The sequence below is a fragment of the Vicugna pacos genome, chromosome 3 (assembly GCF_048564905.1).
Source record: "Vicugna pacos chromosome 3, VicPac4, whole genome shotgun sequence".
NCBI classification, from domain to species: Eukaryota; Metazoa; Chordata; class Mammalia; order Artiodactyla; family Camelidae; genus Vicugna; species Vicugna pacos.
In genome coordinates, this window is record NC_132989.1 from 108,627,405 (window position 1) to 108,644,390 (window position 16,986).

The 16,986-nt window shown below is 42.9% G+C and overlaps 1 protein-coding gene across 1 annotated transcript in view; it reads left to right on the forward strand.

Annotated features, from left to right (window-relative positions):
• The window catches only part of MYO10 (myosin X), a 193,381-nt gene that overhangs the window by 139,928 nt on the left and 36,467 nt on the right, over window positions 1-16,986 (forward strand). The gene's annotated exons all lie outside the window — the stretch shown is intronic.

Here is a 16,986-nt window from a genome sequence, read left to right on the forward strand (position 1 = left end):
TCTCTCGTCCCTCTGTTGTTTTTACTCCTTCATTTGCATGAACTTCTTCCTTTTCTTCGCATGGACCTCTGTGCCCTAGTTCCTCTTGATCATGAACCCACCTCAGGATTTCATTATTTTCTTGCCTAGTTGGATTCATTGGTAAACCTTTAATTTTTTTTTTTAATTTGAACACAGCATACATATTGTGAAGAGTGCTCAAATCTCAAGTGTCCGGCTTTGAGTGCCCACAGTGGGAGCCCGTACATCCAACTAACTCCCAGGTCTGGAAGGAGATGTGAGCCACTTAGTCATGGACATGCGGCATCTGTAAGATACTTGTCTCACTGACCTTGCCTCCCTCCAGATAGACGTCCTTGTCTTAGGTGTTCTCCGCTCTCTGATGCCACAGTGTGCTGGACGATTTTGAGAAACATGCTTTGAGGGAGTCTAGTGCCCATTTGCACCAGCCTTGGAGGAGGAGACCTCCCTGGTCTGGCCTCCGTCCCTCGAAGCCTTCCCGCATTCCTGAACCTGATGTCAGCCCTCCCACTCCGGCACGTGACCTCACCTCGTCAGCCACCAGAGGCCTGAGAATATCTGTTCTCAGCCAACTCGCCCGCCCTCTTCTGCGGCATCCTATTTCTTCTCTCCCTCTCTTTGTCAGGACCTCACTGCTCCCTAAAAACCACCCCGTCCCAGGTCTCCTGCCTATTTGGCTGTTTCTGATGAGGCCACCGTGTTGTGGTTCTCGCTGTGGCCACAGAGCCTGGGTTCATGCCTTCTGTCTTTGATTCTGCCTTCTCTGACCTAGACTGGAACTTGACCACAGCTCTGTGATGTCTGTATGGCTTTGGCATGATACACCAGCTTATGTTGCCATCGCTGACCTCTGCTCCATTGCTCATTTGCCCTCTGGGTATTTTTGCGGCTTACGGTACTAACCACTATAGAGCTTTAAGCTACACACCAACCTTGTGTTTCCACCAGGGATCTTGGTGTTTCTGGAGTCTAAGCCCCTTCCCTGCTGGCGCCCCCTCCTTCTCAGGGATGATTCTTTCCTTTTTGGCAGGACTTTTTCCTATGTTACACACACGCTTCCTACCCCCTCAGTCCCTCTTTGGGCGGACCCCCAAATTTTCAGTGAGAAGACATAAAATAACTCAGCGAACAGTGACCTACACAGCGTATAACTACGTATGAGGGCCGCATTTTATAAGAAGCATTTGTTTAGAGGCTCCACAGTATCAGAACTTTGTATTGATGAATCTGCAATTCCTTTGGCCCTTCCTCAAGGTTGCAAAATGGCTGCCAAAGTGGCAGCCATCACATCTTCACAGGACATCCTTCAGTTCTTTCAACAGATAGTTTTTGAGTATCTGTGTGCTCTTGGGTGCATCTCTGCACAAAGCAAACAAAGGCTTTGGCCTCTTGGAGTAAATATTACCCCCGAAAGGAATCAAGGCTGGGCCAAAAGGAGCAGCTCTCCTTTTATTAGGAAGAAAAAATGTCAGTAGATTTGCCTTACATCTCCCTGGTCGTGGCTTCTCTGCTTGGTTCTAAGGCCAGCCTAGGGCCTGTGGCCGAGCTTCATTCCACAGGAAGTTAGGAGAATGAATATCTGGCAAAGGTGAATGGGTATGCAGGGTTGACTTACAATGATCTCGTTCCCAGGACAGCTGCCCTGAGTACAGTGGGAGCTCCACCAACAAGGGGTGGGTTCATGGGCTCCCCTGGAGAATAAAACTTTAGATGAGGAGTGCAGGGGCTGAAGATGGAAATAGAGAAATACAAAAACGTTTGGGTTTAAAAAACATTTTTTTTTAGTGGAGGTACTAGGAATTGAACCCAGGATTTCACTCATGCTGAGCACGTGTTTCTGCCATTGAGCTATACCCACCCCCTCAAAATGTTTGGAGTGTGTCTTGTGTACAGTTCGGAGAACTTTTAACAGATGCGATATCAGATTTTCTGAATAGGCACTTTATGCTTGTAACAGGTTTCAGGAAGGATTTCGATAAATACACATTCCTTATCTGTTGAGCCTGATTTGATGTTAAACAATAGAAAGGGAAGTAAGTTGAGTACTTCGTGCAAAATTAATAATGTTGTAAGAACAGTAGATTTGTATACCCATGGTTGTCAAGAAATTTCTCATAAGCATTACCCAAAATTGACATTGGTACCTTCTAGAGCAGCTCTTCTCAAAATACATGTGGCAAAAGAGAAGTTCTTTGCTTTATTGCCAATTCTTTGTGGAGTGGTACTTTTGAAAAACAGAATAAAAATGATGTGGCCATGTCATATTACTGTTAAAGTTCCTAAATGCTTACTCTCACTATCGGTGTCCATCACATCATGGACTGGCGCCTGTCACAAGCTGCATTTGGAGTCACGTGCTCCTGGTTTTCCTACAAGACGGAAGAGCACAGAATCTAGACACAGGTCCTAGTGTGTGCCAGTCACGTGACCTAGGACCCGGCGCTCAAGTTGTATCCGATTCACGTCCTCTGTGTGTGTCATGGAATAATCTTCCTGGCTGGCCCACTTGCTTTAATAGGAGTTCTTTGAGATTTAATTAAGGTGATGAAAGTCCCTTGTAGAGAATCACCCATATTTAAATATTAGATACCATTATTTGTCGCTTCGCTTTTAATTCAGAAAGGAAACCATTGCTTCCTTTCAGTGTTGAGAATTAAATGCCAGCTCCACTTTTTTAGCCAACCAGGGGTCCCTTGTTGCAGGAACACTCTGCCTTCTGTCTTCCCCAGGTGAGTAGCAGGGGGCGACCAAGGGAAAGCACCAGGTGCCTGGTCCCCAAGGGGGCCTGATGTACAGGTGCAAAGACCAGTCACTTTCTGTAGGGTTTCCTGGCCCAGGGGAGGCAGAGTGGGGGTGTCTGCCTCTGTTGTAGGCAGGAGAGGAGGCGGAACCCCAGCAGTGAGCAGTGTTCTGCACGCACAGCGGGCCAACGAGGGGAAGAGCCGCCAGAGCAGCAGGTGCGAGGGCCCTTGTTCAAAGCAGGAAACCGGAAAGGAATAAGAATGGAAGAAAGAAGCCATGGAGGAGGGGGGCTTGTATTCTTCTAACTCAAGGAAGCATTCGACCAAACGTTAAATACATGTGGTTTTCAGGCCATTGGTGGGGTTTGGAAACAAGTATGTGACGTGGTCACAAGGGCGGCTAAGACTCAAAAGAGGAAACGTCGTGCGGACCCAGTTAAAGGCAGAGTGCCTCGACTGAACATGGGGAGCTGTTAGCTGTAGCCTTTCTAAGCGTTCACTTGCCAGGCTTGGGGGGAAACGGATGAGGATGTGTGTGTTCCCATTTTGGCCTGTTGAGTCTAACTTGATTACACATTCCCCCAATGGTGCTCTATTTCATCATTACTTTAGGTGCTGAAGATGCTGGGTGCAATGGCTTGTTAAAAGTAAAACAAATTCAGTGTCCTCGGAATCTTCTGGAGTGACTTTGGAAACGAAACAGGTTTATTAGGCAAATGAAATTACCATATTTTGAGAGTCATCAGGTGGCTGTTTCATCCTTTATTTGAAGTTAATGGAAATTCTTCACATCTAATTTTTTTGGTTAGAGTCATGGGCCTCATGAAAACTATTCATGAGGTCTCTTCTGTTTCACATTATTTGTGTGAGGATTGGGTTTCATATTTGAATAACGGATAATGTGTTCACTGAGAAGTAATGTTTGTGATTTGTCCCTAGGTAAGCCTTGTATTTAAATAGTCTGACAGTTCATTTGTATAAAAGATGCTCCGAGTATCAAACAAATGCAAGTAGAAAGGTAATGTTAAGCTTTGTTGTTCTTTCACTCTCCGAGTCCTTGCAGAGCCAGAGGTTCAGCCTAGTTTATTAGAGCAACGCTGTCCAGCAGAAATAAAACATGAGTCATGTATGTAACCAAAATTTTTCCAATAGCCACATTTCAAAGTGTAAAAAGAAATTAGTCTTTGTGAAATTAGTTTTAATAGTATATTTTAGCCTAACAAATCCAAAGTGTTACTTGACCACGTAATAAATTCCAGAATTATTAATAACATATTTTGCATCCTATTTTTCCCTGTTGGTTTCTTAAAATCTGGCCTATAATTACCTTTAAGACACAATTCAGTTTGCACTGTTTCCCTGACTTTCATTCTCCAACACAGGTGCTGGTGACCTTTTTCTGTAACTGGCAAGATAGACAATATTTTAGGCTTTGCCTCTGTCACGTGAAAGCAGTCATAATGTGTGGCAGTGTTCCAATAAAACTTTACTTACAAAACAGGTGGCAGGCCGGATGTGGCTCCAAGGCTGTCCTTTGCCAACCCCTGCATTAACTGAATGTATTGTCTCATTTGAGTTTTAATCCTCAGAAGTTGATTTCTGTTTTGGCTTACAGTCTGCTACCAATATAACTATTGTGATGAATTTCATTCAGGAATATTGAGGGCAAATGTTCCGGGAAACAAACTCCATTGTTAAATAATGAATACTCTGGAAGGGCAGGAACGTCCCACCCCGCCTCCTGAACTTGCACCTTGCAGAAGAGCAGTGTAGCTAGCAGTTCTGGTGCAAGCTCAGCCCTCACTCTGGCCTGGCTCTGACTCGGAGGAGCTGTGTGACCCCAGATAAGTTAATTGACCTCTCTGTGCCTCAGGTTATACCTCTGTCAAACAAGGATGATGTTGATCTCTACCTCAGAGTTGCTAAAATCAAATAAAAGGGAGCATTGTAAAGTTAGCACAGTGCATGGCACGTGGTCTTTGTACCTGTGAGCCTTCATCATTACTGCTGCTGCCACTGCTCGTGCTCATAGTGTTTGTACCGCCGCCACCGCCACCGCCACCGCCACCACCACCACCACCACCACCACCACCACCATAGACTCATGAACACAGTCTAATATGGGCACCAGAACAGAAGCACATCAGCCACCAGGATCACAGCAGCTACTCACACAGCGTCACTGTGGACTAGAATTTGTGGGTAAGAAGAGGAGCTGCTTCGTTCTAGGGAGGCTTTGGCAGAACCTGCAGGGATTCTGATGTTAGGAGAAGTGGGTGCCGGCCGCTCCTCTGTCTTGGTAACTGCTGTGTGATGTGACTCAGATCACTCCCGTTCCTTGGACCTGTGAAAGATGAAGATGCTGGTGGCTCCCCTGCCCACCTCCCAGGGCGGGAGAGGTGAGCACATGACATGTGGAATGTACGGTGCCCTGCAGGTGTTAGCTGATGGCATTTTCCTGAGTGGTTGCCTCTCTCCGCCTCACGTCACATGTTTCATTTGATCATCATGGGCTGATTTAATTCATAGGGTGGTTGTAAGGATTAAGAGACACTTGGAGAGTGTTTTAATTCATTGGTGGAAACATAGTCACTATTGAGTGAGTAGGGAGCTGCTATGTTCATTATTAAATTACTTTGACACAGCCTTTTATCATAACCTATCCCTTTAGGGTTCTGACCATCATTTGGACTAGAAATATTAAGTGACCTTGTTATACAGTGTGACAGATAAACTGCCAGCGTTCCATGGTCTAATGCAGGAACATAATAGAAAATGGTCAGAATTAAATTGCTAGTTGGAGCCTTCTCATCAGTAATCAGTTTGACTGATTAAAGTGTGGAACTGATATTGACACTTTGTAAGAGCTGGGAGCCCGGGGGTCCGTGGTGTAATCATTTCATAGAACAAGAGCCTGTCTCACACGTAGGGCATGTTGGGAATCACGTTTCTTTAGAGGCAGGGCTTATACAGCTTCACCCTGGAGCGATCGCCTTCCTGTTCTCTGGGCTCCTGACTGCTGGCCATCAGAAGTACAGGACCGCATTCACTCTGAAACAAAGAGGATTCTTGGGGGGCCAGGGATGGAGGTGTTGACAGGAAGTGCTCTGGCGTGGGGGCGCCATTATTCCGCTTTATTTCCTTTCATTCAGCAAAAGCTAAATAGAAAACAGCAAATAGCAGAAACAACCTAAATGGTCCTCCGCAGGGAGCTGATTAAACGCATTCTGGTAATGACATACTGTGCGGCTGTGAAAAACACAGGCGATCCATGTGTCCTAACAGGGAGCGCTCCAGGATTACCTTGAGTGAACAGAGCAAAACATTGAATATGTTTTCATTTGCCTTTAAAAAAAAAAAGTGTGTTTATCTGTGTGTGCATGTGCATGTCAGTATACATGCACACCCAGTCCTGCGTTTACACGTGCATAGAATACGATGACTGGAAGAAAACCCAGGAAACTGGCAAGAGTGGGTTTCTCCAGGAGAGCTGTTGGGTTTTCACTGAATATATTCTATTTCTGGTTTTAAAAAACCCACAACTTTTCCTGCATTATTCTCTCGTTGAATGATAGCTTAATGGAGAAAACAAAACAACTTTTCTCTCCCACTGTCTTTTACATCTGTCCTCATTAAACTCTGTGCTGAAAAGTGCCTGCATTACATCTTGAGCTGAACTATTCCCCATAGAAACACATTCCAGTTGTGTCACATAAGTAACTGAAAACACAGGTGGGGATTGATTGAGCTGTGTTTTGGGCTTGTTCTCTAGAAGCACATTTTGAGGACTCCTTGGACCTTGTGACTGGCATCCTTAAGAGTTGAGGTTAAACCAGCATCAGATTTGGGTTTTCCAGCTGCTGTTTTCATGACAGTAAATCAACTCTAGTTGGATAGAATTAGTTTTATTAAGGTTTTCTTCCACCATCCGTTTATTCAGTTGTTCTATTCCCGTATAGATGTATAGCGGTTTCAGAATTGCTGGTCCATATGCGGGGAAACAACTTTATCAACTACAAAACCATACTCATCACATGGGACTCCTTTTGCCTTTAAGTCTTAAGACTGAAGAGACTCCATGTCCAAAGCTACTTGAGTTGCAGGTTTCCCCCAAGTCCTTCAGTGATGTTGTTTCACACATTTGTAACACATTCAGATTCTTTTGTGACCATCTGAGTGATTTCCTGGGATCCTACGAGGTTCATTCTTTTGCTGTAAAATTTTGCAGATTTGGACAAATGTATCATGTCATGCACCCACTGGTACAGCATCAGGTGGAACCAATCTGAAATTTCCCGGCGCCTTACCTGTTCAGCCCTCCCCCGAGCTCCTAGCAACCTCTCATCTTTCTACCATCTCTATGGCTCTGCCTTACTCAGAATACCATGTAATTGGAATCACATACATAGTGTATGTCTGTTTCAGAAAGTCTTCTTGCACTTAGCACTATGGATTTAAGATTCTTCCAAGTTTTGGGGGGCTTGAGAGCTCTTTTTTTAAAAAAATCTGAATAATATTCCATTGAATGAATGTACTACAGTTTCTTTGTTTACCAACTGAAGGGCATCATGGTTGCTTCCAGCTTTGGATAATTATGAATAAAGGCTATGCTTTTGTGTGAGTATAAATGTTCAACTTAATTGAGTAGGTACAGTCAGCCTTCCTTATCCAAGGGTTTCACATCTGGGAATCCAACCAACCTCAGATCAAAAATATTCAGGGGGAAAAATTTCCAGAAAGTTCCAAAAAGTGAAACATGAATTTGCCATGTGCTGACAACTATATGCATAACAGTTATATTGTATCTATAGCTATCTATGTAGCATTTACGTTGTATTAGGTATTGCAAGTAACCTAGAGATGATTTAAAGTATCCTGGAGGATGTGTGTAGGCTATATGCAAATACTGCACCATTTAATGTAAGGAACTTGAGAATCCATGGATTTTGGTATCCCTGGGGTCCTGGAACCAATCTCCCATGGATACAAATGACTGTATCCAGGACTGTGGTTGCTGGTTGAAGTGTTAAGACTATGTCTAGCTTTAAGAAACTGTCTTCCAAATTGTCTGTATCACTTTGCATTCAGCCAGCTGTGAATTAGGGTTCCTGTTGCTCTGCATCCTTGCCAGCATTTGGTATTTTCAGTTTTCTGTATTAATCATCCTCACAGGTGTGTGGTGGCATGTCACTGTTTTCATCTGCAGTTTCCTAAGAGAACCGATGCTGTCTCTTTCCACATGCCTCTTAGCCATCCCTGTAGATTCTTTGATGATGTGTCTGCTCAGATCTTTTGTCTGTTTTAAAAATCGGGTGGTGTTTTTGTATTATTGAGTTTCAGGTATGCTTGATGACAGTCTTCTTCCAGCTATGACGTTTTCAAACATTTTCCCAGTGTGTTGCTTATCTTTTCATTGTCTTAACAGTGTCTTTCACAGAGAAGTTAATTTTCATGAGATCCAACTTAGCCGTTTTTCCTTTCATGTGCTGTGTTTTTGATCTTGTTTCTAAGCCATGGCCAGACAAGTCCATTGAAACAACTGTAAACAGAATCACGCTTTTATTTACACAGTACAGTCGGTTATGTGGGTACGTATCTGAGGTTCAAGTCCAGTGGTCGGCAATTTAGTGAGAAATTCTTAAGATTCAGCTCCTGCCCTGAAGAAATTTATACTCTAATGAGGGATTCACATGGATGTGTCTGGTGGATATAAAAAAAAATACATTCCAAGAGGAAGAGCATGGTCAAGATCAGATGGTACCAGTTGGATGCATCTGGAACAATTTTATTGGGGAGGGAGTATTTGAGAGACCCCGACAAGATCCATGGAACTCAGCATTTAAAAGATAGTGGGTGAGCATTTCAGGTGGAAAAGCTGGCTTCAGCTGAGAGGTAAAACAGGAGGTGGAGGTTTTAGTCAACAGCTGGACTTACCTCTAATTTAACTTAGATGTAGAGTATGTTGGGGGGGTGTATTGACTGGGAAGGTAGGTTGGAGCATATTGTGAGGGCCTCGAATGTGAAATGGAAACCTTTGTCTTAATTTGGCGTGTGTTGGGAGTCTGTGAACAGGGCTATGATACGGCGAAGGCTGTGCCTTGGAAGGATTTCATGTGCACGTGTCTAACCAGTTATGTTCAGAGTTTTCCTTTCTTGTGAAGTTGTTAGGGTTTGTGTGGATCTGAGGTGAGCACTGCAGTTTCCACCTGTAGCAGAGCTTGGATTTCCTTGCTTTTTGATCCTGCTCAGCCGGGAGTGGGGTGGTTTGAAGGCTGTACTTGGTGAGTGAGAAAGTTCCACATTCCTATGATCAGACCCCCAGGACAGTGACAGCTTTGGCCAATCACATAACCACGTTGCTCCAGTTCCTCACCTGGGACGGGGTTGCCTCTTCTCCTGGGGAAATGTGTTTGTGCCTCTTTTCTCAAAATGTGAAACTTAGCAAGTAGCGACAATTGTGCCAAATGTTGACCAGCCCGGGAGTGAAATGACTGAGGTAAGTACAAAGAACCTTTGTCGATAGTTTAATTGGCTTTTATTTACTTTCCGTTTGAGGTCAGTCAAGGTCTGTTGCTGCTTTAGTAACCATGCTTTTGAAAACTGTTCAAAGCATCAGAAAACTGTCTGATACTTATTTAACTGCTTTTGAGAAGCTGATGCAGCAAAGACAGCAAATAAAGATTCAGAGTCCTCATGTCTTAATTTTTTCATTAATTACTAAGAGGTCAGGACAAGAGTCCTGTCAGCATAGGGCCGCGAATGATATGTTTTTAGTGGAACATTGTCGACTTTTGGTAAACTCATCTGTAATTTTTTGCCACTTAAATTTGATGAAGGGTTATCAAGCTGTTTAAAATTTGTTTGCTTGTTTGTATTTAAAGGTTGAATTAGGGTAAAGATATGTCCCATAATCATAATGCAAATACAGATATACCTAATATATCAGATTCTCTCTGTAATGCTAGTAGCTCTCCCATTTCAAAATGTTTACTTGTCAAAATGAAGACTCATGTGATGGTTTTACCCCAAAGTGAACTGATTCTACATTTCTTAGGATGCTGGGTACTAATCTTCCATCATGGGGACTATGTGGTAAGTCTCTCCATTGCAAGGCTAATATGTGTAAATAAAGTGTACAATATTTCATGAGGAGGTGGGTCAGGAGCCATTAAAAAATACAATGAGAAAAAGTAGGACTCTCACTTAAATTAATTTTCAAATGTTGTCCTTTGAGAAACAATCTACCAATGTTGGCGGGGGATAAATCTTAATAAGATACAAAGTTAAAAAAGAAAAAAACATAGGGCAGTAAGACCCTGTTGGTGTAATGCTCACCTCCCATGTCTCGTTCCTCTGAGCTCTGAGGACCTGTTCCGCCAGGCCCAGGGCTTGCTGCCACGTTGTGTTCCAAGCAGATTGGACCCAAAGAGAGTCTGCCTTTGTCGAGTCAGAGCAAGGACTGGGTCTGCTCTGGTGTATCCCATACAGTTACCTCTGTGGTTGCTCAGTCTATGGAAGGTTGCTTATAAATGTTTTTGATTGATTAAAATAGTAAACTGTGTCTACTTTTACCTGGTCTCCAAGACACTGGATTCCTATCAAGTGCTTAGTTTTTAGACTTTGAATAAATTGAGCATCTCTAAAAAGGGGAGAGAAGGACCTGTTCTGGAAATAAATTGTAGTCTGTGTTCAGAAGCAGCCGCCGGAATTACCAAGTTGGATTTGTTTTTCAAGCGAAAGCGGTTATCATTAAATGTTGTCACGTGTGGGCTCACTCCACACTTGGAGATCAGTGTGTTTGGAGTGTGTCCCTCTGTCTGCTGTTGTGTGTTGGCTCTTGACAAGCGTCTGTCCTTGGCAGGTGGTACCCAGGGAGCAGAGAAGAGAGGCAGGTGGAGTTGCAACCATAAGTGAGTCCAGTAATATTTGAATTCTGTTCAAATGCCGAGATGCAAAGTAACATTATTGTCAGCGTTTCATTATCTGTGTTAAAACTCTGTGTTTGCTCAGAGTTTGCTATTTGATTTTCCAAAAGTTTTCCTCTGTTCACTAGTTACTTCCATGTATAGACAGTTGGCTGAGCTCAGGGTAGCAAACCAGCTTCTGCTCTCCAGTGGTGTGGCCCTTAGAATGATGATTTTTATATCACCTGTATTTACACCAGGTCAGCACCTGACAGGTTGTCCCTAACCTCCACCGGCTCTTAGTGTTAAAATCTTTAGAGAATGTCACCATGTGCCCAGAAGACCCAGTGCTCCTGGGAATGCTACAATATAGGGCACATTCTCTGCCTGGATTCCATCGTAGTCTTTTTCCCAAAGAAGTTTCCAGCTCATCCCTTTGAGAACTACAGCCTCTGGAAATATGGCCCTGACTTTATAACATATCTGTAGGGAAATACAGTTCAGTGCATACAGGTCTGGTCCACATGCTAGCTTTTGGGAATGCAGAGCTCTTTGAGCTTTAATTGTTTGATTTAAGCCAATATTAAAACTGATTTGAACAACTCATTTAGCCTTGCTCACTTCCAGTTTCCTCATCCGCAAAACGGAATAATATTACTCATCTAACCCACCCCATTGGGTCTCTGTGCTCAAGTGCTGTGTGAGTTGAAGGCTTCCTGTGGGTACCTTGCACCCCTAGACAGGAGGACCTGGTCCCTGCAAGGCTGCCAAAAATCATTTGAAATTCTCTGTGTATAGTCAACAGTAGACCTTTGAGAGTAGAACAGTAAAATTCTTCTTTTTTAAAAAATTATTATTTTTAAGATTATATATCTTATGGTTGTTACCTTAGACTGTAAAAATAATAGGTGCTCCTTATAGGAACTGAGACCTTTGTTGATTAACTATGAAGAATGATTCAAAAATTAAGGCAAAATAAAATACCTGGTTAACAACATTTTTTTTGAGGAGGAGGGAGGTTATTAGGTTTACTTATTTTTTTACTTAAATGGAGGTACTAGGACTTGTGCTATACTCTCCCCACCTTAACACTGACTGTTGAGAATTAAGTTTAACTTTGAGCTTCCTGGCAGCCAAGGCAAAGGGGGAAATACAATGCACTTTTCTACTGTGTTTTCTCTTTTAATCACTGTGTTTATTTTCTGTTTATTTTATCTTTCTTTAATCCCTTTTGGCATAAGGTACATAAGTAAGTTACGGTGAGTTACAGCAGTCATTTACAAATGTAGAGTCAGATATTTCTTCTAGAGAATAATTTTCTCCCTTCATATCAAATTTTTAAAAAATTGATCTCATAGATGCATTTCAAGTGATAGTATGTAGCAGTGGATGATGACAGAGTGAAATAAGTCAGTTCTCAGCCAGCCCTACCTCCTTGTCTGGCTTGTTCTCTGCCCTCCGAATGACAAACAGAATGTGTGGTTCTCTTCAGAAGACTCCAAGGCGTGGAGATGTTCTCACCTTCATAATGGTGCTGGATTTCCCCAGTTTCACCATCACCCCTAATTTGGTTTCCAGTCCCTGTAGTGCTTAATATGTGTGTGACCTGCCATCAGAGAACAGGGAAGTTTCTTCTTCCCACAATCCTGGCTGGCCCCCGCCGGACCCTACCAGCCTCTGGGTGGTAGATGGAATCCCCCCAACGCCCAGGCTCTTCTCAGGATCCTGGGTTGGTTTCTGTGAGATCTCCCAAATGCTGAAAAGCATTAGAACTTCACTGGCCCACAGATAATGAACTCATTTTATTTTCTTTAATTAAATAAGCACAGGTTGAATGTGCCCTTGCCATGGACAGATGACCAGTTCCAAGTCCACTGTCACACTTCTAATTGTCTCCGTGCAACACTGATGACATTACGGAGAGCTAGGTAGTGTTCAGGGTAAGCAGATTCATGAATGCATAAATGCATTTCTTTCTGTGCATTGTAAAGCACCTCCCCTGTCCTGTGTCTCTGTTTGTCAGCACCTCTGTTGCCCTTTATTTAGATTTTAAGCTGCAGAAGCATAATTTAAGCTGCAAAAACCGTAATTGATTTTTGTGGTGGGCTTAGCGTGCTCTGTTATCCATCATTTGTTTTGTCTAGGCATTCTAAAATCTTATTTTTTTCAAATCAGGGGGGAAAGTGCTTGTAATTTTTTGGTAGAATTACATTACCTGAAGCTAAATATATTTAATCCCATCTCTAGGTTGCAAACTTTCTCTTGCATCCATCCCTTTTTGTCTGTTTTAAATGCCCCTGTGTCAGGCTGGTTTTTACAGTACTTTTCTTTTAAAGCTTTATTGACATAGAAATCACATACATACAGTTGACTCACTGAAAGTGTACAGTTCAGCGGTTTTTCGTGTATTCACCGATACGTGCAACCATCACCTCACGCACTTAGAACATTTTCATTACCTCAAAAAGAAATGCCCTTACCTCTTGGCTTGCCACCCCTCTGTATCTGTGTCCCCTCCACCAGCCCTGGGCAGACACCTCTCTACTTCCTGTCCCTGTAGATTTCCTGTCCTGGACCTTTCATATGAGTGGAATCATGTAACACGTGGTCTTTTGTAACTGGCCTCTTTCACTTAGTATAATGTTCTCAAGGCTCATCCATGTTGTAGCCTGTATCAGTGCTTCGTTTTTTATGGCCAAATAATACAGCATTGTGTGGACATGTGGCATATTTTGTTGACCCACTCATCAGTTGATGGACATGTGGGTTGTTTCCACTTTAAAGTGCCCTTACAGTGGCATCTCCCCTGGTCTCTGCTTCTTTTCCCCCCATTTCCACCCTATACCATGCAGGACTTCTAGAATCTATCCTGTGTTTGGGTTTTTGGTTTTTGTTTTTTTTTTTTGTAAAAATACTATTATTTAAATGTCTTCAAAGACATATAGTCATATAGAAATTTTTCACATTGTATATGTATGATTATTTCCTTCTTTTAGTGGAGTCAAATTTCCCCCTGTTTTTCTTAGCTTTTTCTTCTTCCCACCCCTCATAGCAGTGCCCCCCCCATCTCAAAGCGACCTGGCCTGTCTCCTCCTATCCTTTTCTGTGCAGGTGTATTTAGAGGTATATATTCATGGACGTGTACATAAACAGAGCAGGTGGGTTTTTTCGATGGGGTCATGTTTGATTTACAGCAAGATTGTTATACATACTTTCCTGTGTCTTGTTTTTCTGCACCTTGCAAAAGGCTTGGGGAGTTAACTGGTGCGTCTTTAATTTGGTCTTACTTTTTAATGACCGTGTAACATTTTGTGATATGCATGATACCAAAATATACCCAGCTATTTCTCTTGTCCTGGTTCTAGTTTTGCTGCCGCTGACAAGGGAATCCTTCTTCAGCACAGCTCTGATCCCCGGTGGGGAGCTCTTGATCTAGTGGCATCAAACTTGAGTGTGGTGGCCACTGTCACCCTGGGTCCCTCCCTCCCACCTCTGTTCTGTCCCAGACTAACTACCAAACATGCCAGCTTCTTTTTTCTGACTCTTGGCTTTTGTACATGCTATGTTCTCTGTGTAGAATGTCCCTTCCGCTCCAGCAGAGAATAATAATTGTGAGAGTCCAAACTCTGGGTCAGACCTGGGTTCAAATTCACGTGCCCCATACTGCCTCAGTACTTTTCTTTCCTTCGTGGTCCCAAGGAACATACTTTTGATTTTCAGCATGGTTTTATTTTAGGCTGTCTACTATAGAAGTGATGATGCTTGGCATACTTGTCGCCTTCCTGAATCTCAGGGTCCTTGGAAGCAGAATCAGCCCTGTGAGGCTATGCATCTAAAGGGGCGGAGGGTATAAGGGAAATCTCTGTACCTTCCTCTCAATTTGCTGTGAACCAAAAACTCCTCTTTGAAAAAAAAAAAAAAAACTGTGGAGACAGTAAAAATATGACTGGCTGCCAGGAGTTGGGGATAGGTGGAGATGAGTAAGCAGAGAATTTTTACGGCAGCATAACTGTATGATGCTTTGATGGTGGACACGCCATTACACATTCATCAGAACCCACAGAATGCACAGCACCAAGAGTGAACCCTAAAATCAGCTATGGCCTTTGGGTGATTATGACATGTCTGTGGAGCTCCATCAGTTGTCTGAATGTCCTGCTCTGGGGATGAGGGGGTTGAGTTCAGACAGAGAAGAATCCATCCCTCCCCACTTTTTTTGTTTTTTGCCCTGGATGTGAATCACAAGATCTTGGCACCTAGTAGGTGTTCAATAATTTAAAATTCAGTAACTGGATAAAGACCAGACTCCTGAAACTATAAGTGCCCCGGTTTATGGCTATTTCTTCCAAAATCCACCTATCTGTCAGCCATCAGAATTTCACTGTTTGACACTGCAGGCAGTCTTTGAAGGGGGAGCTCCAGTTCTGGAAAACTGGTCACCGGTGGAGACTGGAGTGCATGAGGGAAGTTTAAAAGGCCACATGCCTTTAAGTTGTGACTGGTCCAGCCTCCAGCTGTGTCATCTGTGAACATTAAATTCACCCAGAAGAAAAGGAAGTTGAAACTAAAAAGAGCCCCACCAATGGAAGTACAGGACTCCTCCCCTCGTGATCGCCCTGTGCGTTGCCCAAGGCGACAATCTGCCTATAGATCCCCCTTCCCCTGGTTAAATTTCTGTGAAGGGGCAGAAACACAGTCACAATGGGAGCCTGGAAAGAGTGGCCACTCCTGGCGGCTCCCTCCCTCCCTCCCCTCCCGGGCTGTATGAAATCCTACAACCACACCACACTAATTAGCCCGAGAATGGAAGGGGTTGCCATGGCGACCGAGCACTTTTTAAAGCACAGGAATGGTGTTCATTATTGTTCAGTGTCTTTAGCTGTGGCGAAAGGTCAGGGTGGCAGTTGCTTTCCATATGAATTTTGGCCTGAGAGCCAAACCGAAGGTGGAATGTTCCTCGGAGGGACTGGAGATGGTAAGTGCGGCCGAACTTTTTGGAGGGGGTGTCCCTTTCGTAATATTTTTTTAGGGTGTTTTAATAACCAGTGCCAAGCTAAGGAATTGTGCAAACTTTGTTAAATAGAGACTGGAAGAAAAGGAGCAGGGGAAAACAGCAGGGGTCAGGAATGGTGAACGTTTGAGAGACTTGGAGAGGTTTTTTGCTTTATTTAAAAGGTCTTTGAGCATCAGATGATGAGACGTGAAATGCGTTAAGTTTCTCTGATTATGAATTTAACAACATTAACTAAGTCTGATGCTTAATTCCCTATTTCTTTTATATTCTCTCTCTACTAGTCTTTTGTGGGTTGCTGTAGTTCAGATTATATTCCCAAATAAATCTAACAGTAGCATTTTAACCAAATACCTTCAGAACAGTTGCTTCTGTTTTCTTTTTTTTAATCCAAAGATAAGATAGAAGAGTAACCAAGGCTAATTTTTCCATACTTTTCTGTTTTTCTTTCTTGTCCAAGGAGATTTGAAATAATCAAGACTAGAAACCAGTGAGCCACAATTCTTCGGCTATTTGCCCTAATTTATTGGCTAGATTCGGGGTGGTATACTGCTGAGCAGAGACAGTTTGACCACAGTGTTTCATAGGAGAAATCAAATATGAGAGAAGTCGTCCTGCTGGAGATGGTGGTAGCTCTTCCATCAAACATTGTGAGGGAGATTTATAGAGTGTTCTTCAAATTCATCTTTTGCTTAAAGAAAAAAAAAAGTGCAGAATAACGTGGCTTTCAGCTTGCTTTTGTGTTAATGACTGTGTTTTTAAGGCTCTCAAATTTAAACTACGTTTTAAAAATGTACTTATGTCCTAGGGCGCTGTTTTTCAGTTGTTTTATACACAGTTGTGTAGGATCATAAAATACAAATTAACTAAAGAGAATGGGGTGTTCAGATTGAAAAAACACAGATCACTGCTCAAGAAGCCACAAGTGGGAAATGACCTACTTTGGGGCTTTACTCCGAAAAGACTCTTGTCCTGTTAGTAATGCCAGTTTGTTTGGCAACTGAACAGAGAAAGAATACGTTTCAGAATGTTAAGTCTTGGTTTGATTTCCTCTGGCTTGCATTTGTATATTCTGGGATTGATTTATTTCATGATCAGAGTATGGAGCAAATTTCTGGAAATCGGGAAAATTAAAATTCTTTTTCATTTTTGTCTCTTTTCTCCACTTGCAAGCTCTCCTCCTCTCCCCACCCCACCCCCACCCCTGGCGCAGAACCCCTCCCCCAGCTCTCACTGGGTCACTGCATTCTTCAGCTAAAAAAAATGCCTGGAAATTGAAGTTTAAAAAGTAAATAAGGTGATATTTGTA